This window comes from Juglans microcarpa x Juglans regia, chromosome 4S, assembly GCF_004785595.1.
Source record: "Juglans microcarpa x Juglans regia isolate MS1-56 chromosome 4S, Jm3101_v1.0, whole genome shotgun sequence".
Classification (NCBI taxonomy): Eukaryota; Viridiplantae; Streptophyta; class Magnoliopsida; order Fagales; family Juglandaceae; genus Juglans; species Juglans microcarpa x Juglans regia.
The window spans coordinates 15,434,445-15,459,190 of record NC_054601.1 but is presented as its reverse complement, the minus strand read 5'-3'; the positions used below and the strand labels follow the sequence as shown (position 1 = coordinate 15,459,190).

Genomic DNA, 24,746 nt, shown 5'->3' with positions numbered 1-24,746 from the left:
TGTGTTGGTTGTGTTTATTGAGTTTGAATGGGTGATGAATTAAATATGTGTTGTATTAAATGTTAATAGGCTTATTGATTGAGAATTGTGTTTGTAAAGGTTGGGATATTGGGGAGCCATGTGATGGTGTTGTTTGTTGTTTATTTGGTTTAAATGAATAATCGGTTTAAGTGATGAGTCTATATTAATTTAGTTGAAGAATTGACTTGATTTTACTTGACTGCAATGGTTTATGGGTTTGAATTACATGAGGTGCAAGAATTGAACAGATTTTAATGTTTAATATTTAATTTCATTTGTACTTGATGATATAGTATAGAAGTTTGTTGTAATTGAATGATTATGCTTGTTTTTGGAAAATGCTACCTAATTGATTGTATTGAGATGTTGGCTATGAATGCATGAAGTTGGGTATCTCAAATTGTCTTGAAGTGTTGGAGTTAAATGGAGTTGTAGTGAAGTTTGAAAAGCATGATAATTTTGTTGGTTTTAAGTGGAGAGATTTTGTATATTTAATATGTTGACTATGATAAAGTATAAAGAGTGATGTATTGGGTTGACTAATGAACCTTGTATGGAATGTGTGGTATGTGTATAAAGCTTGTAAGCTTTGCGAATGTGTGATGTAGGTGTATAAATGGTATAAGCAGATTTCATGTGATGTGTTAGTTTGAATTGTATGGGAGTGGATTGTATGCACTTGGACAAATTTAAATGTTTAATCTTTGACTTAATTGGTGTTGATGTTTGAGCATGGAAGTGGTGTATAATTTCATGGTTAAGCTTGAGTTTAGATTATGCCACGTAATTGAATTATATTGAGATGCTTGAGGTGAGTATACGAAGTTTGGATAGAGAGGGTAAGATACGTGTGTGAATTGATTGGGTGCATGTGTTAGATAGATTTGTTTACCTTGAATGTGTTATGTATGGATGGCATTTGTAAGAACAAATGGATACTTAAATGGATTATATGTTGACCTTAGGTGATAAACGAGTATGACATGTGTGTGTGTGCGTGTGTGTGTGTGTGTGTGTTGGTGAATTGTGTACGTATATTTGGGCTAATAGTGTATAGTATGTTTGTTGGTGAGAAAGTGAGAATAGGAACTTGAGTTGGTATTGGATTGGATTACGTATGGAGGAAGGGTATTGTTTGTGGAATGGTATTGTGATTGTAGTTGGGTTGTACGGTGAAGTGTGACAAATTTGTAAAGTTTGTTAAGTGATGGTTTGGAGTTTATAGTAAAGCACGTGAGCTCACTTTATTAGTTAGAAATGAATTTAAGTTTTTAGGTTCATAGTTTAGGTTTATGATTTGGAAAGTCTTCGTTATCATTGTTCACTGCATTGATAATGACTTGTGCATCCCCTTCTAAAATCACTTTGGTAAAATTCAACTCTCTACATAATTATGTTGTTCTCCATAAAGCAAGGCTTTCTGCTATGGCTTGTTGATGCACATTTCTTCTTTGATCACACACTGTTGTCATTACTTCCCCTTCTCATCTATGATAATGATCCCTATTCCCATCTTCCTAGTTTTTTATCCAAAGTTGCATCCCAATTGGCCTTCAAGAAATTCTCCTTTGGCTTTCTCCATTGCTGATCATTCCTCTCAGTGTTTGTTGTTCTTTTAGGGGCTCTTCAAGAACTGTTGGACTAACTAAAATTCTTGCAGTTCTTCCTTTGTTGATCTGATCACTCTACTGGGACTTTGGAACTTTTTTTCGAAAATAAACTCATTCATTCTCATCCACAAACTCCTCATTATTGTAGTTTTCTCTTCCAGTTATGCATTGTTTAATTTCACCCTTAGCTTCTCCCATAGACTAAGAAAGTATTCTTTTGTAGTTTTCCATTTCTGGATTGATTAATGACCACTGCACATGCATCATTTGCAGCAGGACACTGCCATAAGAAATGCATCACAAACTCATCTTCCTGAAGGTAGATAGGATAGAGGGGATTTTCCACAATTTTTTTGTTGAATAAATTCCTTCTTGTGGCAAGCAGATCATTCCCTGCTTTCCATAAGAACTCTCCACTTTCCTAGGAACATTTAGGCCCCAAATGTTCTTCCATCTACTATCCAACTCACACTCCCCTAATGATTCCCCATGTATGGCTTTTTTTCCTTTCAATCTCCACATAGTATGCACTTTTGACTGTAAATAAATCATTATCTGATGGACCCCATATTAGTTTGTCTTCTTCATTCGAGTTGCTTAAAGAAACACTGCAAATTTGATTTGCCTCCTCCTTCTTAAAAATGCTCCTTATCAATTCTTCATTCCATTAACCTTTTTGCTGAATAATAAGCTCCTTTACTCTCGTCTTCATTCAAAATCGATATGGGAGATTGTACTTTAAAGAAGACTGGGGAGGATAACCATTTGTGACCCCAAATTTTGATTTTGTTACCATTTCCAACCCTCCATCTCAGACCCTTATTTAATAGTCCCATAGCACCCCTACACACTTATCCAAATTGGAGATGGTTTATTACCTAGTCTTGATAAATCTCCAGCCTTGCTTGGCAAGCAAGGCCGAATTGAAGCTCTCAAAGTCCCTGAAACCTAAGCCTCATTTCCCTTTTTGTTTTCCCATCTTCTCTAAGCTCATCCACCGCACATTGCTATTCTTTTTTTGTTTCCCTACCAAAACTTTGCAAACATCATATTTAAATCCTGACACGGTTTTTTAGGGATCTTGAATACACTCATAGTATAGGTGGGTATTGCCTGTTGCACAATCTTTATCATAATTTCCATACTCTCTCCTTTATGCCTCTAAATGTGTTACATTTCGATTTACCTTCCATGGTTGGTAGTCCAAGATATTTCTCAAAGCTTTCACTCACTGCTGCCCATACTGTTAGGATCTTCTCCCTTTTATCTTCATTACTTGTATTGGTATTAAAGAAGATGGCAATCTTTTCTTTGTTCAAAAATTGTCCAAAAGCTTTCTCATATCTTAGGAGCATCTTTTGTATTTTTAACCATTCTTCCACTCTGGCCCTTCCAAACAACATGCAATCATCTGCAAAGAGTAGATGGTTTATTCTTACTCCTCCACTTGCCATTGTTACTCCTCGTGTATCTCCCATGAATTCAAATATATTAAGCAATGAGGTTAATCTTTCTACACAAAGTATGAACAAGTATGGTGACAAAGGATCTCTCTGTCTTAAGCCCCTTGAAGGAAAAAAAATTTTGCCTAGCTTTGCATTGATCAACATAGAATAAGTTACTGAAGAAACACACATCATAATCATTTCTATCCACTTATTGCAGAAGCCCAACTTTCTCATTATTGCTTCCAAGTATGGCCGCTTTATTCTGTCATAGGCTTTTGACATATCGAGCTTGATGACCATGCTTCCCATATTTCCTTTCTTTCTAACCTTCATTTAGTGCATAAACCTCATAGGCCACCATAATGTTGTCAGTTATTAATCTCCCTAGGATGAAAGCACTTTGATTGGGAGATATGATATCTGTCAACACTTTTTTGAATCTATTAGCCAGCACTTTTGACATAATTTTGTAAAAGACATTACAAAGACTAATTGGTCTATACTCACTAGTGAACATAGGACACTTTGTTTTTCGAATGAGAGCAATATGAGCAAAACTCAGAAGGATTTAGTGAATTTCCATTTAGGCATGACAGAACTATTGTACTCACCTCATCTCCAATTATACTCTAATGATTTTGATAGAAACATGCTCCAAACCCATCGAGGCCTGATGACTTGAGTAGAGCCATCTGGTTTATGGCTTCTTCTACCTCCCTTCTGGTGTAAGTCTTTGACAAACTCTCATTCATCTCTCTTGAAATATGAGGCTCCAGGTACTTTAGACAGTCTTCAATAGCAGTTGCGCTTGGCAGAGAAGTGGTGAATAACTTTTCAAAATAGGACTTGAATGCCCTTTCAATCTCCTCAGGACTCGAGAGACTTATGTTTTGATCATCAAAAATATGCTTTATCATATTCTTCTTTCTCCTTTGGTTAGCACATGCATGGAAAAATTTGGTGTTTCTATCCCCATGCTGATACCAATTCCTCTTGGCCATTTATCTCCATTTCATATCCTCCTTGTCAAGCATATCTCCAATCTCCTTTTGAACCTTTTTGATCTTCTCCGAGTTATACCTATCTTCTTCTTATTGTAACTGTTTCAAGACTTTTGTCTTTTCTTTTAATTCTTTTACTCCACCTGACTAGAGCCCCTTTACATCCCTCCATCAGATTTTGTAATTTGTTCATAGGTTCTCTTCTCTCTGTTGGATCGTGCTAAGCCCCCTTCAACACCTCTTCATACTCTTCTTCAATGGCCCAACTTGCTTCATATTTGAAGGTTTACCTCACTCTCCAGTCTCTACCACCAGCTTGACTCATAGATAACAACATAGGCTTGTGGTCAGAGCTCCTTGCTACGAGCACTTCCACACATTTATCATTGAAGATTTTAGACCACTTCGAGTTAGCAACTACCCTATCTAGCCTTTGTTTTGTAAAGTTTTCATCTTCATGCTTGTTACTCCATGTATACTTATCCCCTGTCCAGCCCAAATAAAAAAATTCCCCTTTCTCTAGAGCTTCTGTAAATCTGACCATCTGACTTTCTTGTCTTGATTTTCCTCCTCCTTTTTCATCATGAGTTAGTATTTTGTTGAAATCCCCTGTCACACACCACCCTTGTTCTCCATTAGGTTTTAATGTTGCTAATAAATTCCAGGCCTCTTCCCTTTTGCTGGTATCAAGCTCTCCATAAAACCCTATTAACAGTCACTTCACATTCCCTTCCTTATTGGTAATCCAAGCATTGATATGTCTCTGTGAATAGTTCAACACTTCTACCTTCATCATATGACCCCACATCAGTGCTAGTCCTCCCCTTCTTCCAACTAGTTGAACAACAAAGCACCCCTCGCAATTAAGCCATCTCTTCAATCTAGTGCATTTCACGGTGTTTAGCTTTGTCTCCATCAAGAAGACTACATTAGATTTCTTATCCTTTGCTATATGGAAAAATGTCTTGAACTGTCCGAGAGTTCCCAAGCTCTCGGCAATTCCAACTTAGTGTTTTTATTAGGATTGGCCGGGCTGATCGACAACCACCGCCAATACATTTGATTGGGCCTCTTCATCCACACCATAAGGCTTTTTAACTTTTCTTATTACTCTGTGTCTCCTCATCCCTACCCTCCTCAACACTCAAAGTTCTTTTCAATGGGGTGTATGCATTTGAACTTGAATCTCCCTTCTTACCCTTCCCTCGGGCTCGCCTCTTCCAAGCTCCTTTTAATTAAACTTTTTTGTTTGTGTCACCATTTTTTGGAAGAAGCACAGCTTCTGCTTCATTTTCTACCACATTTATCTCTACACTTTCTATATTCATACAAATCCCTATAGATTTTTCTCTTTCCTCTTTAGCACCTTTACCTTTTCCATTACTTTTTATCTTCCTCTCTTCTTATTCTTTACAACCCCTTCATTGTCTACTCTCCCCACCTCCTAACTTCCCATCACCACCTCTATGTTGCTTACCCCTACTCCACAAGCCTTTTCACCCCTTCGACTAATAGAGGCATCTGCCCATTCCTTATTAAGCATTTCTTTATCTCCCCTTTGTCCACCCCATTTCTTCCTACCATATCCTCCCCTTCACTAATCTCCCAGCTCTCTCCTCTACCACTTTCTTTGTTTATTACTTGTCTCAATTTAATTTTCTAGGTGGCTTATTCTTCTTAACTCTAGGCCCTGCTCTCAACTACACCCCAAACTAAGCTTCTCCTACCTCCTCCCCTAAACAATCTTAAGCCCCATGGAATATACAACCACAAGAAAAACACAGTCTCAATAACTTTTCATACCTGAGAAGAATCCAGATCTTTTCCCCTTTCACATTGATAGTTCTTCCTCTCGTCAGAGGTTTTGCCAAGTCCAGAACAATGAGTACCCTCAGAAAATTCCCCCTTCCGTTACCATCCTCTTGCACATTTACCTCTTCCACCCTACCGATGGATTCTCCTATTAGTTTCCCACGTTCTTCGTTCATGCAAGCTAGATTGTGCAGTTGGACCCAGAATCATTCCTGATTGAAGTTCATCCTCTAGGGTGGCGTAAAACCATCGAAAAGCCTTAACAAGAACATATGGTTGTCAAACAACCATGGCCTCTCCTCCCATACTTGATTCTTATCAGCTTGGTTAGCAAATGTAATGACGAAGGTATTTGATCTTACTTCCAGAAACTTTGCTCACTTGCTTATCCTCCATACTTTCGCTAGTGTTGATTCAATCACTTCCTGACTAATACTCATTTCAACACAAACCTTCCCTACCAAACTTCGCTCCACTTTATCCGATACCTCGTGCCCGATCTCTATGCCCAGAGCCTCCTCCTCAGTTAAACGAAATTTCTCCCATTTCTAACTCATTCATCTTCCTCCTTCGTGATTCTCACTTTCCAATTCCGTTAAATAGTTGTGCAACCACTCGAAAAAAAAAAACTCTTCCCACGTCCACCACTATTCTATTAGAATCTTTGTGGTCCCACCACTAACTTCACCTCCACCTTTTTAGAGAGAAAGGAGAGAGAAGACTCACCAAATCCAACTTTTACCAAGATAATATTGAATGGTGCAAATGTAATCATTTATGAGTTTTAGCTACCTCACCTATATTGTCCCATGTGAAGAAAACATACATTAGACTTTTTTGTTCAATAAAGATTTAACACTTTCTCCTGCAAATTGTGTCTCCAAATGTTTAAAGAGAAATTATTTGTACAGACTCTAAATAGACAAGTTTTGCACAGGTCTTTATAAAAAAGTATACTTCACCTTAAAAAGATATAAAAAAAGGTCTTCTTTTTTTTTTTAGTGTGACCCACTTTTTTATAAAGAATTTGAGTAAAACTTAACTATTTGAGACTTATATCTAGCATTACTCATGTTTAAAACATGAACAACTACCACCGATTCCATGTCCAAGAGTAGGATAGTTCTTTTTTTATTCTTTTACTTGAAAGGATGTATTAACCGCTACCTTCTCATTTACATAACTATACATGCTATTATAGATTACGAATCTTCTTTGATTTTGTAGGAAAAAGAAGGATAGGTGTAGCGACTAACTTTCTCCTCAGCTTTTAAAAGCTATCATCGAATACATTGATTCCAATGTAAGTACTATTTTTCTTGGTTAGTGCTATTAGTGACCTAAAAAGTTAGAATCTTTTCACAAAAGTCTCATATCATTTGAGAGAAATGATATTTATAGTCGTGGAGTATAGTACGTAAACGTCGCGTAATTTCTTTAAAAAAAGTGAGTAAATATAGGATCCACATGATAATTAATTAATTTTTTAATAGTAGATTCTACCATTTTTCAAAGTGACTACGTGGTGCTTGTGCACTCTACGACTGTATGTAACATTACTCTTTCTCTATTCTATTAAAATAGTCTTTCTCTCAAGGCTTGCTAGGTATAAGCGGTTTGGCAGACCAAACCGCATACTAACACTCATATAGCTTTTTTTTATTGAAAAAAATAAAAGAAAAAAAATTTGAGAGAAGAAGAAGGTCTTCTATCTCACGAAAATTATTTTCGTATTCAATTCGCATTGTTGCATTAAACGGATGCCTTATATTTCACATCGGTGTGCGGTTGGGTGCGCGAAATCGCTTGCAATGAGACTTTTCCCTTTCTCTATTATTTCTTTATTAGTTTTTCTACTCATTTATTTGTACATCTTTAACTATTCCTTTTTTTTTCTCTTTCAGGGAAAGAACGGAAGAAAATTTTTTAAATTATTTTTTTTCACATTTTCATAATTATTTAATTATTTTTTGTACCTGTGTTTTCGATTTTTCATCTGTAACAATTTTTTTAAACTACTGATGTAGGAGGATCTAAGTCAGATGATGCTGAGCTGTCAAATTGCACGTTGATGGCACTGAACTACCTTGAGACAGTTCTGAGTACGTGTTAGTATTTTGGCCATAATTTTGACTACAAGTATCGGAATAGCGGATATGACCCCAATTCGGAAAACTCTTTTTGGCGCGCACGTCATGGTCACAAGATATGCTTGATGTGCATTGTTTTAGATACCAAAATCAGTTGTTTTCCCTTTCAAATCTCTATTTTTAGATATTTTGTCTATTTTAATAATATTTCATCTCTCATTTAGAAAGTGATTTTGAATCCGATTTTGACTAGATTTTTGACAAATTACTTCTTTCTTTACATATTTAGTTTTGGTGTGTTTATTGGGATTTTTCTACTTTTTATAAAATTTTGATATTTTCGAATTACAGCTATTACAACCCGACTTGTGAGTTGATTTCAACATTCTTGAGTTTTGATAATTTTCAATTGAACATTAGAGTTGTCTTCTCTGTATTTTTGGACAAATCTCTTATCTTCTTTGTGTTGACTATCTATCGAAACTATCCGCCAGAATTAATCAAATTATGTCCGGCATCAAATACTTATATCTCTAAACGATAATATTTTTAAAATCAATGCTTTCGTAAAAATCATATTTTAAAAAAATCATATTTTCATAAATGGTCAATTTAAAAAAAAAAATTTGGATCATCTCAATGTGACATTTTTTTCAAATTTCAACTATAATAAATATGAGCATGAGAGAAAATGTAGATGATTGGAAAAAAAATTATTTTATTGGTTTTAATAAAATATTTGTAAAAAGTATTTAGAGATGAACAACAACTCCCCATATTTAGAGCATCAGTGTCCGGATGTGTATAAGCATATCATTCCTTAAGTTTTTAACTTTTTTGACAAAAACCCCTCTCCATCTAAATATGTGGAGTTACTGTTTATCTCTAAATCATTTTTTATAAATATTTTATTCTAATCAATCAAACAAATTCTTTTTCCAATTATTTACATTTTCTTTCATGCTCAAACTTGAAAAAAATGTCACAATTAAGATGATCCAAATTTTTTTTTAAAATTGACCATTTGTGAAAATATAATTTTTTAAAATATCATTGTTACGAAAGCACTAATTTTAAAAATATTATCATAAAAAGAGATAAGTAGTCTAAAAAAACCGTTACATTTCAAAAATAAAAAACCTAGGTACAACAAATAATTCAATAATTACGAAAATGTGAAAAAAAAGTTAAAAAATTATCTTCCGCTCTTTCCCGAAAGACAAAAAAATGAGTAGTTAAAGATGTAGAAATAAATGTATTATAAAAAAAAAAAGATGTAGAAATAAATGAGCAGAAAAAATAATAAAGAAAGAATGGAAAAAGATTATGAGTTGTGTAGCTCCCTATAAGGCTAAATGCCTTTTTTTCATACATTTTTTTATATCTTTAAATTATTTTTTTAATAAAATCACAACATCATTAAAAAATATTTATTTAATTATTAAGTAAAAAAAAGTCTTGATAGAAATGCTCGAGACCCAAAATTGAGACTCTAAGCATTTCTCAAAGATTATTTTAATAAATAGAGAGAGATTAATAGAGAGTAGGATCTAGGAGATTTTTTAAAGATGAGTAAAATTTAAGAAAAAATTTAGAAAAATATGATTTTTAGCTAAAATTGGGAAAACATTTGTTCATCGGAATGCTCTAACATCCCATTCCCCAAAACACTATTTTCCCTATAATTTGAGGTTTATTTTAGGTTTTTGTTCAAAATACCCCTCACATCCTAAATTCCTAATTCCTATTTTATGGAAAATGTTTAGGGAATGAACAGTAGTTCCTCAAATATAAGGAATCACTATTCATTTTCTAAATTATTTTTTATCAATATTTTATTTTGATACATAAAATAAATTTTTCTTCTAATCATCTACATTTTTTCTCATACCCATATTTGTTATAGTTTTAAATAATAATTTTAAAAATAATTTAATTAATTAAAAATATAAAAAAACTAATTTTAAAATATTATTATATCCACAAAAAAATAATTTAAATTTTTGTTTAAAATATTCACTAGAGTAATAGTTTAAAATATAAGAAAAAATATTAAGTAGTTAAGTTTGTAAATGGAAGTAAGAGAAAAAAATAATAAAGAAAAAATAGAGAAATATTATTTTAATAGAATAGAGAAAGTATAGAGAATGTGATGCAGAAGGTTTTTGAAATATAAGTAAAATTTAAGAAAAAAATTTAAAAAATATACTTTTTAACTAAATTATAGAAAATTTTACGAGGAATGGAACGTGAATACTCTCGCTACTCACTTTTCAAATCTCAAATCTTTCCCCTAAAATAAGCAGCCGGATGGAGATGAGTTTTTGTAAGTTAAATTTGTTTACTAAAATTTAGGTAATTAGAAGTTTTAGGCAATGCGGATGCCCTAACAAGAAATACTAACAGAAATAATTTGTTCCGAACCCATTTCTTTATTGTTATCAATTAACTTACCTTACGTTTAAATTTGAGATTAATCTGAACCATTTATTTAAATAACAAATGATGTGATAAGGATTTTTACTATATATATTATCTTGAGAAAATATATTTACAATCATAAATTGTATAACTGCTGCGTAATTATTTTGAAAAAAATAAATAAAACATGAAAATTACATTAAAAAGAATTAATTTTTTAATCTTACACAACACATTATACATATATTAATTTTGTTTATTTTTTATTGGACTATCTTGCACGTTGCTTTATTAGGCTTTAAAAAAATAAATAAATAAAATAAAATAAAAGAGAAAGAAGAGGAGGAAGAAGAAGACGGCGGCGGCGGCGGCGACGCAAAGCGGTGATTCATGAGAAACGTACACTTGGGCAATGAATAATTGTAGTTGGTGACATTTCAAATCAGTTTGATGGAAAAATCCCCCGTGAAGCATAAATCCAAGACTTTTAAATCGTGACAACCTCTGAAGTCTATTTTTCTTTTCGTAATAGATGGACTTACTGTCTAGTCATTGTTATTGAAAAAAAAATGTTAATTAATCTAATCTCTAATTATATTCTTAGGTCTTCTAACGATGAAATATTATTAATTTATTTTATATTTATTTAATTCCTATTATTGTGATGTGAAAAATATGAGTTGATTTCAAAGTTAATGAATAGTATTAATTGAATAAAAATATGATGAAAATATAGTGTATAATATAATTTAATTATAAGTGTTAGTTTCAAATATTTTTTAATGGATCTAACTGTTTTCACGAATTTATTAAAAAAAATATTTTTTAATTTTCTTTACAACTTGAAGTATTTTTTTAAGGCTAGTCACATTCATAACACTAAAAAATAGAAGTAATGTTAGATGCAGTTTTAAGGTGTATAAGTCTCGCACATTTTGTGGCATTCCTCCTTTGTAATCTAGGTTCTTGAGACGGATTCTTCAACGGGTCTAGATTTTAATATAATTTAGGTTCTTGAAACGAGTTCTCATCCGGTCTAGATTCTCAATCCATTGACTTGATTTTGGTTTTCTTGGAGAGTTTTCAATCTGATTGTAGGTTCAATGGATTTCATTCCCACGTGTTCATATCATTTGGTATCAAAGCAAGGTTTCCAATCAGGTCTGATTCTATCTTTTAATTCTTGTAGCTTTAAATTTAATTCTAGGGCTACATTGTTCTAGAGTTGTAAAAAAAAAATGCAGAAACAAAAAGTAAGCTGTCGAAATTCTTAGGGTTTTGGGTTTGGCTGAAATTTGTATCACCTAAGGTTTCAAAATTCTAGGGTTTAATGCATCTCTATGTTTGTTAATTGCTTGGAGTGCCGTTCCATTGATTCTCTTTTATTTTGTTGTCAATTCTTATGTACTTGAATTCAATTGCTGGATTTTCACAATTAAATATTGCTGTTTGTGATTGAATTAAAGAAAATAAAATAAAATAAAATAAATGAAAAGAAAAGGAAAGAAATTAAAAGAAATTAAAAGAAAAAAATGAAATTAAAAGAAAAAAAATTCGAAAAAAAAAAAGAAAAAAAAAAGGTAGCATATTCAAAGGTTGCTACATAGTTACAGCAAAGAGAAAAAAAAATTTGTTGATTGAGTTTTATCATCAAAGGGACTGAATATATATTTGTAGTTAGTATCTTGTTTTATAATTACTCTTTCCCTTATATAAATTCCTTGAGTCTCGTGTCATTTTATTCCTTTATTGTTTCTTGTTTCTTGGATCCATATTACTGGTTGTGGAATAATACAAGGTTGTATTGTCCTGATTTAGTTCAACTAGTTCTTAAAAAACTTGAGCTAGAAAACTATTGAGGTAAAAGGCAAGAGAGTGTGAGACTATTATCGGGAAAAAGCCAATTAAGAGTGAAACACGAGTGGAGTGTCATTATTCGAATGTAAACACGCAAGGGAGTGTGTGAGGTTTTTCACTAACATTCTTTTGTGCAGCACTTTACAATGTCTCATCGGAGTTGCTCTTCACCAAAGGGGATGGTAGATAACTCATCATTTGTGTTGCAATCCTTGTAACAACAGTTTGAGTAGTTGAACTTAGTGTTGGGTGAAGTGAGGAATATGATAGATCATAAAGATACAGAAATTAGAAATCTACAGGGCAGGAGAGATAGGAGGCGAAGTGAGTCTAACGTTGAAAATGGGTATGAGAAAGAAGAGTATGGTGATTCTCTTGTTACTACGCGTGCACTCAATACACAAATTAAGATGGATGATACAAAGCAGCAGAGCGAGAATATTTTTCATACTAGATGTCACAGTAACAACAAGGTATGTGGTATGATTATTGATTTGAAGAGTTGTATTAATTTGGCTAGCACTACTTTGGTTGAAAAATTGAATTTACTTACCTTGAAACTCCCTAAACCATACATGTTGCAGTCGTTGAGTGATTGTGGGGAAGTTAAGGTAAACAAGCAAATGCTAGTTTCCTTTTCAATTGGGAAATACCAAGATATGGTCCTTTGTGATGTAGTGCCTATACATGCTGGTCATATTTTGTTCGGAAAACCGTGACAGTTTGATAGGAAGGTGATACATGATGGGTTAAGGAACATGTACAGTTTTGAAAATGATGGAAAAATAATCAAACTTGCTCCTTTAACTCCAACACAAGCCCATGGGGACCAATTGAGATTGAAAAGTGAGGCTGAGAAAGAGTGAAAATGAGAGTGATAAAAAAAAAAGAGCAAAAGTGAGAGTGATAAAAAAAGAATAAGTGAAAAAGAGATTGAGCTAAAAAACAAGAATGAAAGTGAGATTGAGCTAAAAAGCAAGAGTGAATGTGAGATTGAGAAAAAAAGAAATAGTAAGGCCGAAAAGGAGAGAGAGAGAGAAAAATGAGAGAGAAAAAAGATGACAGTAAGGTTGAGACCTCAAGAAAAAGAGAGAATGGGTTAGAAAACAATTGTAAGGTCGAGAGTACAAAAAAGGATGAAGAAAAATAGAGTAATAGAAAAAAAAAGAGTGAAACAGAAAAAGTGAGTGAAATAGAAGAAGTGAGTGGAAAGAAAAAAGAGAGTGAAGAAAGTGAGAGAAAAACAAAGAGAAAATAGAGTTTTTATGCTAAGGCGAGTCTTAGTACTAACAAACTTCATGTATATTTGTCTAGTATTATTGTCTCTTTGTTGCAAGGATATGAGGTCGTATTTCCTAGCGGTGTGTTTAGTGGATTGCCACCAATTAGGGAGATAGAGCACTACATTGATTTTATATCAGGTGCGACAATTCCTAATCGAGCTTTCTTTCAAGAACATGAGTTATTGACACACATGAAGGGACAAGGTAAGTTGCTAACTAGAATGCATGCTAAGTGGGAGGATTGTATTGATACTATTCCACATGTATTGAAATATTGATCAGCTTTTAATTTTGACTTCCAAGCGTAGAAGCTGTCAAAGTAATACGAGGGTAAATCCCAAGATCGAATTCACAGGGACAATGAGAATTTAATAAACATTTCATATTCGCAAGACAACATATTATCATTGTGGTGACAAGAAATTTTGAAATGATAAGAAAACAGTAAACTAAATGATCTAGCAATGAACAAAAAAATAAGAAATGAGAAATAAATTTCAAAAGTTATCGGCACCAAAATGGGGCTATTACTAATAGAGTGTGGAATGAATTAAGAGTGAAATTGTTGGGAAGTTCAAGCACGAGTAAAGCTGAAAATAAAAGTGAATCTATTTTTCTAAAATTACTAAGGATCAAGAGATTTAAAGGAAATGTGTAGAAGTTGACTTAAACTTGTAAGAAGCAATAAAACAAACACTTGGGATGCAATTTTCGCCCACTGATTTGGTGATAAATTTACTTTGCTTTTCATCTTCTCTCGACCATTCTATCATTCCTAGAAATCATGGTAGGATAATATAGCAATGAACCACAATTTTTAATCTAATAAAACTACTTGACAAATTATATGACAACTATAAAATAGTGAAAGAAAACCATCAGAGTCATGTTACTTGTTAAAGTATCAATTGTGCCTTTACGTCTACAACTGAGCTAAACCAAAAACAAAGAACTACAATCCTTTCTAGATGCAAATTGAAATATAATCCATCAAACTAATCATCAAAAGCACAAAATATTAAAGAAAATCCAACCCCAAATAGTTATGGGTTACTCCTTGAATCCCAAGATAAAAATCTAGCCTATCATTTCTAGATGAGCAAAATGTCCAAAAGGATTAAAATCCAACATCTCTATCTACTGCTCTAAACAAAAATTGCAGGAATAAAAAAAATAAAAATGTTGTAGCTGAAGGTTCCTCCCAGTAAAAGCAAAAAAATAAAACCAAAGAAGAAGGAAAAAAAAACCCCCGGCGCACAGCAAAAATCTTCCTTTTATAATGTGCATCTGTCTCGTTCCAGCTCCCCTGCGTTTCACGTCTCCAAGTCCGCGTTTTAGTCCATTGCCCGTGTGCGTGAATCTGCTCAAGCCACGTTCCAGCCTGCCCTTTTCTTTCATCTGCAGTGCGCTGCTCTCAGCCCAGCATCTCGCGTGAGTGGCCTGCAGTGCATGAGTGAGTCTCGCCTCTGCAGTGAACGGAGGCCACGTTCTAGTTTACCTCCAGCTCAGCAGTGCACTGCTCTGCACCTCAAGCCACGATCCAGTGTTTTGCGTCCTGAAGGTCCGTGAGCTACCCTGCTACGGTGCATTTCTGCAGTCCATTTCCGCATGCATGAGTTTGAGTTTCCAACGTCTTCTTTTGATTTTGCCGTGCCAGTTATGCATTTCCAATAATACCTATGTGCTTTTAACATTTTTCCCATAATATCCTGCAACATAAGTAAGATATGAGAGTAAAATTTTGGCATATTAATTCTTTGTGTGGACTAGCTACGTTACAACTCTTTAAAGTGTAGAATACCAAAATTTAACATTGAGTCAAGTACTAAAAATTACTACATAATTAAGTGCTTAATTCATTTTTTGGTTAAACAATTCATTCACTTTAGCAACTTAATTATATAGTTTTTTGACACTTTATCATACCCCCAACTAGCTTTTTGCTAGTCTCTAGCAAATAATGCGATAAAAATATTATAGGATCCCAGAGTGAACCACTAAACTCAAAAAAAAAAAATCTCTACAAAAGATCAATCATATTGAAATTCTGGGCATTAGAATGTAAACAGGTCAGGTTATAAGTTAACACAAAAGCTTATAAAATTCTCAATAGCTCAAACAAGGGAAATGTACTTAAGCTGAAGATCTTTGAGTGCATCAAGTGTGTGAACATATTTCCATTTGTTAGTTTCAAGATTTTTCACAATAGTTTCAGCCTAGCAACTTCCTTCAAGAAAAACCAAAAGGTGTTTACTCTAATTCAAAACCATTACATTGGCGGCTTTCACCCTATCACACTTTGAAATACACTTTTTTTTTAACAGATCCCGGTGATAGGTAGCCTTTTCCAATATACTTGCACCATTTTTTTTTTTTTAGATCACACTTTTCCTAGGCCATTAAGATATGTTTCATTGTAGTTCTTGCTAGTTGCTTAGAAAAAACCACTGGTTGTCATCAAACAAACAACAAAAAGTATTTGCTTGTGTCAATTAAGGTCATCAATCAATAGCTTTGAAATAAATTTTCCAAGTTTGAGTTGCTAAGACTTATCATAAGGTCTAGTGTCGAACTTAAACCTAAACCAATGAGAATTAGTGTAGCCCAAAATTGCAACTATTTGATCTTAAGTAGAGAAGTGTGAAAATAGTAGCTTGGCAGCAACAAAAAAAGCAAATTTCAGACCCCATAATTATAAATCGTGAGAGACTAATGGTAGCAGACTCTCCTTACACCCCCAACTAAAAATGGGCAGCGTCCTCACTGCAAATCATGAATAAAATAAGGCATGAAAGAAAATAAGGCCGAAGGAAAATACCTAAGATGGTCGAAGGGATCATGAACGTAAAAATGAAACCAGAAAAAAAAATAATAAACAGTGCTGAACCTAAAAAGATATACTAAAGAAAAAGAAAAATGGAAAGAACAAAACATAGAAATGAAACAAATAAAAGCAGAAAAAGAAAGAAAGAAAAAGAAAAAAAAATTAAAACAAAACAAAACTAAGCTAAGGACCATGAGAATAAGTAGGATCTTCCAAAGGAATGTAAGTATCCTCATGTGAAAGTTTTGCCAAAAAATGTTTAAGTCGTTGGCCATTGACTTTGAAAGTATTTCCATTTTGAGGATTAGTAATCTCAACAGTTCCATATGGAAACACAGCCTTAACTACATAAGGACCACTCCACCTCGATCTTAATTTGCCTGGAAATAGATGGAGGCGAGAATTGTAAAGTAAGACTTGTTCATTTGGCTCAAAATTATTTCTCTGGATGTGCTTGTCATGTAACACCTTCATACGTTCCTTTGACAATTTAGAATTGTCATATGCATCTTGCCTAAGCTCATCCAATTCTGAAATTTGAAATTTCCTCACAGAACCAGCATGGTCAATGGAAAAATTAAATTGTTTAACAGCCCAATATGCCTTATATTCAAGCTCAACGGGAAGATGACATGCTTTTCCATATACCAAGCGATAAGGGAACATGTTAAGAGAGGTTTTAAAGGCTGTCCTATAAGCCCAAAGTGCATCAGTTAGTCTTAAAGACCAATCTTTTCTGTTGGGGTTGACTGTCTTTTCTAAGATGTGCTTAAGTTCTCTATTAGCTAATTCAGCTTACCCATTTGTTTGTGAGTGATATGGAGTGGAAACCTTATGGTGTATTCCATATTTTTTCATGAGAACAATAAATGGTTTGTTGCAAAAATGGGTTCCATTATCACTAATGATAGCTCAAAGCATGCCAAATCTAGCAAAAATGTTTTCTTTCAAAAACTTAAGCACTACCTTATGGTCATTTATTTTACATGGAATGGCTTCAACTCACTTAGAAACATAATCAACAGCCACGAGGATATATAAATAACCAAAAGAAGATGGAAATGGCCTCATAAAATCAATCCCCTAACAATAAAAAATCTCAATGACCAAAATGGGTTGTAAAGGCATCATGTTTCTCTTAGTGACTGTGCCTAGTTTTTGACATGGCTCACAAGTTTTGCAAAAACTATACGCATCCTTAAACATATGCGGCCAATAAAACCCATTTTGTAAAATTTTTGCAACGGTTTTGTATACAGAAAAATGTCCCCCACAAGCCTCATTATGACAAAAAGAAAGAACAGCTTGTATTTCATGATCAGGCACACATTTCCTTATGATTTGATCAGAACAATATTTAAACAAATAAGGATCATCATAGAAAAATGACTTTACCTCATGCTTGAATTTTCGTATGTCTTGAGCACTCCAATGGGGTGGAGTTTGTCCTGTTACCAAAAAATTAACTATGTCAGCAAACCAAGGCAAATTCTCAACAGACATTAATTGTTCATCAGGAAAAGAGTCAAAGATAGGAACAGTGTGCTCATTTTCAGCAAATGTAAGCCGAGACAAATGGTCAGCGACTACATTTTCAGCACCCTTCTAGTCTTTGATGATAATGTCGAATTCTTGGAGAAGAAGAATCCATCGGATTAAACATGGTTTAGCATCCTTCTTCGACAATAAGTACTTTAATGCTGCATGGTCAGTGAAAACAACCACAGGAGAATCAAGAATATAAGTTCGAAACTTGTCTAATGCAAAAACTACAGCAAGCAGTTCATTTTCTGTGGTAGAGTAATTTCTTTGGGCTCAATTTAAAGTTCTACTTGCATAAGAAATGACATGAGAGAACTTATTTCTACGCTGTCTAAGCACAGCTCCTATTGCTACATCACTAGCATCACATATTATCTCAAAAGGAATAGATCAAACAGGGGGCTGCATGATAGGGGTTGTAGTGAGCAAAATTTTCAGCTTATCAAAAGCATTTTGACAAGAGGAAGTCCATTCAAAAGCAACATCATGCATAAGTAACTCACACAAGGGCTTAGAGATAGAACTAAAATTTTGAATGAATCTTCTATAAAACCCAACATGCCCGAGAAATGATCTGATTTATTTTACTGTTTTGGATATAGGAAGCTTGGAGATAAGCTCGATCTTAGCTTTATCAACCTCAATACTTCGTGATGAGACTATGTGACCAAGAACTATGCCTTGTTGAACCATGAAATGACACTTTTCCCAATTGAGAAGCAAATGCTTCTCTTCACACCTGGCTAAAACAGCTTGTAAGTTAGTCAGACATGCATCAAAAGAACTACCAAACACAGAAAAATCATCCATGAATACTTCTAAACAATTTTCAATCATGTCGCTGAAAATACTAAGCATACATCTTTGGAAAGTAGCTGGTGCATTACATAGTCCAAAAGGCATTCTTCTAAATGCAAAAGTGCCAAACGGGCAAGTAAAAGTTATTTTCTCTTGATCTTCAGGTGCTATTTCTATTTGGTAAAAACCAGAAAATCCATTACGAAAGCAATAGAAATCATGGCTCGTAACTTTTTCTAACACTTGATCAAGAAATGGCAAAGGGAAATGATCTTTCCTAGTGGCAGCATTCAACTTCCTATAATCTATGCACATTTGCCAACCAGTAGAAATCCTAGTAGGAATCAGTTCATCTTTCTCATTTTTCACAATGGTAAGCCCAGATTTTTTTGGAATTACATGAATGAGACTTACCCACTTGCTGTCTGCAATAGGGTAGATGATTCCCACGTCAAGTAGTTTCAAAACCTCTGCTTTCACTACCTCTTTCATGGTAGGATTTAGTCTCCTTTGCATCTCCCTAGAGACTTTAGCATTTTCCTCCAAATAAATCCTAGTGCACACAAGAGGGTTTATACCTTTTATATCTGCAATTGTCCACCAAATAGCACCTTTGTGTTGCTTTAAGACTTCCATTAGTCTCCCTTCTTGATCATGAGTGAGTTGGGCTGAAATCACCACTGGGAAGGTGCTGTCCGGACCCAAAAATGCATATTTCAAGTCATTCGGCAATGGCTTCAGCTCTAGTGTTGGGATTTCATTTGCTGAAGGCTTCAAACTTGCGGTCAATGGTGGGAGCTGCTCAATTTTTGGCCTCCATTTAGTCTCCAATTTATTTTCTGCATTAAAAACAGGAGAAACATCAATGGGGGTGTCATTAGTGATGAGATCACAAATATTTTGTAACTCAAACAGAAGGTTAGTGGGCTGGTATGCCAAATAAGCCTCTTCCTCAAGGATGCTTTCCAGCAAATTTACTTCTTGTGCATCTTCCAAGTCTTGAGGTTGCGTACAAATATTAAAAATATTTAGTTTAAGGGTCATGTTCCCAAAACTTAACTTTAAAACACCACTCCTACAATTTATTAATGCATTTGAAGTAGCAAGAAAATGTCTCCCAAGAATCACATGAGCTTGAAAAGAAGATTTTGGTGTCAAATGAACATCCAACACAACAAAATCTACGGGGTAAAAAAATTTATCCACTTGAATGAAGACATCCTCAACAACCCCTCTTGGCATTTTAATAGACCTGTCCGCTAGTCGTAAAATGATAGGAGTTGGTTTTAATTCCCCCAAACCAAATTGCTCATAAACATTATAAGGCAATAAATTCACACTTAGAACCTAGATTTAACAATGCTTGACCAATTTTTGAACTTCCTATAACACAAGCAATTGTTGGTGAACCGGGGTCTTTATATTTTGGTGGGGTATTGCTCTGAATTATGGCACTGACCTGCTCAGTAAGAAAAGTTTTCTTTTGCACATTTAATTTCCTTTTAATCGTACACAAATCTTTTAAAAACTTAGCATATGCATGAATTTATTAAATAGTATCCAACAAAGGGATGCTAATCCTAACCTGCTTGAATATTTCTAAAATTTCAGATTGGTGTTTGTCTTTGTGTAGAGGAACCAATTTTTGAGGAAAAGGAGCAGGAACAGGACATGAGATCTTTTCAGTTTCACTTTGTTCAAACTCACCATTTGCAGCCTCATTTTGTACAGGTTTAGAGACCTTACCTGCCTTGTTTGAACCTTGAGCTGGAATGTTCACTACCCTACCATTTCTCAAAGTAGTGACTGCCTTCACTTGTCTTACATTTGAACTCTCAACCGCTCCCTGAGGTGGCTGACTTTGTGGATTGGGTTGAGGTTGTGCAGGAAATTTTCCTTTTTCTTGAGAGCTCCATGCCGTAGTCATCTTTGTAAGTGTGCTCCGAATGTCATTTATCACTTGAGAGTTTTGATTGTTGATTGTTGCTTGACCTTGCATAAACTGCTGCAAGGTGTTTGACAATTGTTGTACTGTCTCCTCAAGTCCTTTCGTTTGCATTGGAGGTGCCTGAATTGTGAGTTGAGAGGGTCCTGGAGCCAAGGCTGCTGGAGCTACTTGCTGGTCATTCCTCCACCCAAAATTTGGGTGGTTTCTCCATCCTAGATTGTAAGAGTTAGAGTAAGGACCAAAATATGGTTTTCGTATCATATTTATAGCATTAGATTGGTCCAACAATACCTCTTTGAATGCGGGGATCGTGGGACACTCATTAGTTGAATGCCCATGATCCTCACATATGCCACACTTCTCATAATTTTTATGGACAGCATGCACTTCATTTACCTTTTTCAATTCTATGGCTTCCATTTTTCTAGACAATAAGGTTAACTTAGCAAGCAAATCATCATCTTCCTTTAAAGTATATTTTCCATGACCAGACTCAACTTGCCTAGACCTATCATGCACATCAGTTGTGTCCCAAGATTGAGCATTTTCAGCAAAGTAATCAAAATATTCAAATGCTTCCTCAGGCTCTTTGTCAAAAAATTCTCCATTACACATGATTTGTACAAATTGGCACATTTTAGGTGTCAAACTTTCATAAAAAAAATTTATCAAACGCCAATTTTCATAACCATGATGAGGACAAGCATTTAAAAGATCTTTGAATCTTTTCCAACTTTGATAAAAAGTTTCAGAATCTTTTTAGGTAAAGTTCATGATTTGTATTTTAAGTGCATTTGTCCTATGTATTGGAAAGAATTTCTTCAAAAATTCAGTTTGCATTTCTTGCCATGTGCCTATGGTTCTAGGTCTCAATGAATTTAGCCACGTTTTAGCCTTATCTTTCAAAGAAAATAGAAACAACTTTAGTCTAATAACCTCCTCAGTGCAAGTCCGGTCCATGAATGTAGAACAAACATCTTCAAATTCTTTGATATGAAAGTAAGGATTCTCGGAATCCATACCATGAAAATGTGAAATTAATGGAATCATTTCAGATTTGAAATTAAAGGCATTTGCATTCAAAGGTTGGATTATGCATGAAGGTGTGCTAGTTCTGACAGGTTGTAAATAATCTCTAAGTGTCCTATTCTAATTCACTACTTCCTGATCATGATTCTCATTTTTAGCCATGGTACTATTAGTGTCAGAAGATGACTCAAGAGAAAGTGATGCTGAGGTAAAAGATGCTTGTGATTCTGTCCTAACCAACCGAGAAGTTTGGTCCCTAGTCCAACCAGTCATACAAACAAGAACAGAAAATAAAAGAATATGCAAAACAAACAAAATAATAATAATAATAATAATAATAATGTAAAATAAAATAAAGAAAAATGTCACCCAAGCTGGGAAGAGGTTCACAGCACTACAAACATCTTCTCAACAATATGAGAATGCTTTGATAAATACCAGTTGTCCCCGGCAAGGGCGCCAAAAACTTGATCAGCTTTTAATTTTGACTTCCAAGCGTAGAAGCTGTCAAAGTAATACGAAGGTAAATCCCAAGATTGAATTCACAGGAACAATGAGAATTTAGTAAACATTTCATATTCGCAAGACAACATATTATCATTTGTGGTGACAAGAAATTTTGAAATGATAAGAAAACAGTAAACTAAATGATCTAGTAATGAACAAAAAAAAGAAAGAAATGAGAAATAAATTTCAAAAGTTAACCACTAACTATATCGACACCAAAATGGGGCTATTACTAAGGGAGTGTGGAATGAATTAAGAGTGAAATTGTTGGAAAGTTCAAGCACGAGTAAAGCTGAAAATAAAAGTGAATCTATTTTTCTAAAATTACTAAGGATCAAGAGATTTAAAGGAAATGTGTAGAAGTTGACTTGAACTTGTAAGAAGCAATAAAACAAACACTTGGGATGCAATTTTCGCCCACTGATTTGATGATAGATTTACTTCACTTTTCATCTTCTCTCGACCATTCTCTCATTCCTAGAAATCATGGTCGGATAATTTAGCAATGAACCACAATTTTTAATCTAATAAAACTACTTGACAAATTATATGACAACTATAAAATAGTGAAAGAAAACCATCAGAGTCATGTTACTTGTTAAAGTATCAATTGTGCCTTTACGTCTACAACTGAGCTAAACCAAGAACAAAGAACTCCAATCCTTTCTAGATGCAAATTGAAATATAATCCATCAAATTAATCATCAAAAGCACAAAATATTAAAGAAAATCCAACCCCAAATAGTTATGGGTTACTCCTTGAATCCCAAGATAAAAATCTAGCCTATCATTTCTAGATGAGCAAAATGTCCAAAATAATTAAAATCCAACATCTCTATCTACTGCTCTAAACAAAAATTGCAGGAATAAAAAAAATAAAAATGCTGTCTCCCAGTAAAAGCGAAAAAATAAAACCAAAGAAGAAGAAAAAAAAAACCCCGGCGCACAGCAAAAATCTTCCTTTTATATTGTGCATCCTTCTTGTTCCAGCTCCCTTGCGTTTCACGTCTCCAAGTCCACGTTTTAGTCCACTGCCCGCGTGCGTGAATCTGCTCAAGCCACGTTCCAGCCTGCCCTTTTCTTTCATCTGCAATGCGCTGCTCTCAGCCTAGCATCTCGCGTGAGTGGCCTGCAGTGCATGAGTGAGTCTCGCCTCTGCAGTGAATGGAGGCCACGTTCCAGTTCACCTCCAGCCCAGCAGTGCACTGCTCTGCACCTCAAGCCACGATCCAGTGTTTCCCGTCCTGAAGGTCTGTGAGCTGCCCTGCTTGAGCTACCCTGCTACGGTGCATTTCCGCGTGCGAGCTAGCCCCTGCGTTTCTGCAGTCCATTTCCGCATGCGTGAGTTTGAGTTTCCAATGTCTTCTTTTGATTTTGCCGTGCCAGTTATGCATTTCCAATAATACCCATGTGCTTTTAACATTTTTCCCATAATACCCTGCAACATAAGTAAGATATGAGAGTAAAATTTTGGCATATTAATTCTTTGTGTGGACTAACTACATTACAACTCTTTTAAGTGTAGAATACCAAAATTTAACATTGAGTCAGATACTAAAAATTACTACATAATTAAGTGCTTAATTCATTTTTTGGTTGAACAATTCATTCACTTTAGCAACTTAATCATGTAGTTTTTTGACACTTTATCAAATACACACAAGGTATGAAAAATTTTGTGGCGTTCCTCCTTTATAATCTGGGTTCTTGAGACGGGTTCTTCAACGGGTTTAGATTTTAATATAGACCACAACCTTTGTGGTTTCTCCTTTGTAATCTGGGTTCTTGAGACGAGTTCTTCAACGGGTCTAGATTTTAATATAATCTAGGTTCTTGAAACGAGTTCTCATCGGGTCTAGATTCTCCATCCATTGACTTGATTTTGGCTTTTTTGGGGAGTTTTCAATCTGATTGTGGGTGCAAGAGATTAAGCCTTCAAGTGCCCAAAGCCTTTAAGTCATATTGTTGCCATCTTCTATATCTTATCAAATGAATCAAAACTAGCCCATCTTGAATGTTGGGCTCTTGCTAAACTTGTTCCAAGTGGATTGCATCAATTTTTGCATTGTCTCCTTTATCTTCTTAACTCTTGAATTTGTAATTGACACATCTGAAAGTTGCAAAGGATCTTTAAGACTAGACCCACCTTGGTTTCTATCAGTTGCTCATCAAATGGCCAAGCTAGACCCCGTTTGGTTATTAAATTCATCTGAGTTCAATTCAGTTCAATCTAATTTTAAGTTAAGTCTAACATTAAAACACTCAACTCTCAAATTACTAGACCTATCTCAACTCAAAACCTCTTTATACATGATACCTATAACCTTTTTCAATTTAATATTTTTTTACACGTGGAACCCATAACTTTTTTTAATTTCTCATAAATACATCTAAACCTATCTTAATATCAAACACATTTAAACTCATTTTAAGTAGACTCTACAAAACACACTCTATCATCTCAACTCACTATTATTAAAAAAGAATTTAACTCAACTCAACATCTAAATGTAGTCTAACTTTATCATTTGAAGAAGAGCCAGTTTGGTTAGAAG

The 24,746-nt window shown here is 34.4% G+C and overlaps 1 non-coding gene across 1 annotated transcript; it reads left to right on the top strand.

The window, feature by feature from the left end:
* Window positions 1-21,340: 21,340 nt before the first annotated feature.
* LOC121263925 lies at window positions 21,341-21,447 on the top strand. Its single transcript, XR_005940406.1, has one exon. It is a non-coding gene; the product is annotated as a small nucleolar RNA R71 (small nucleolar RNA).
* Window positions 21,448-24,746: the final 3,299 nt, after the last annotated feature.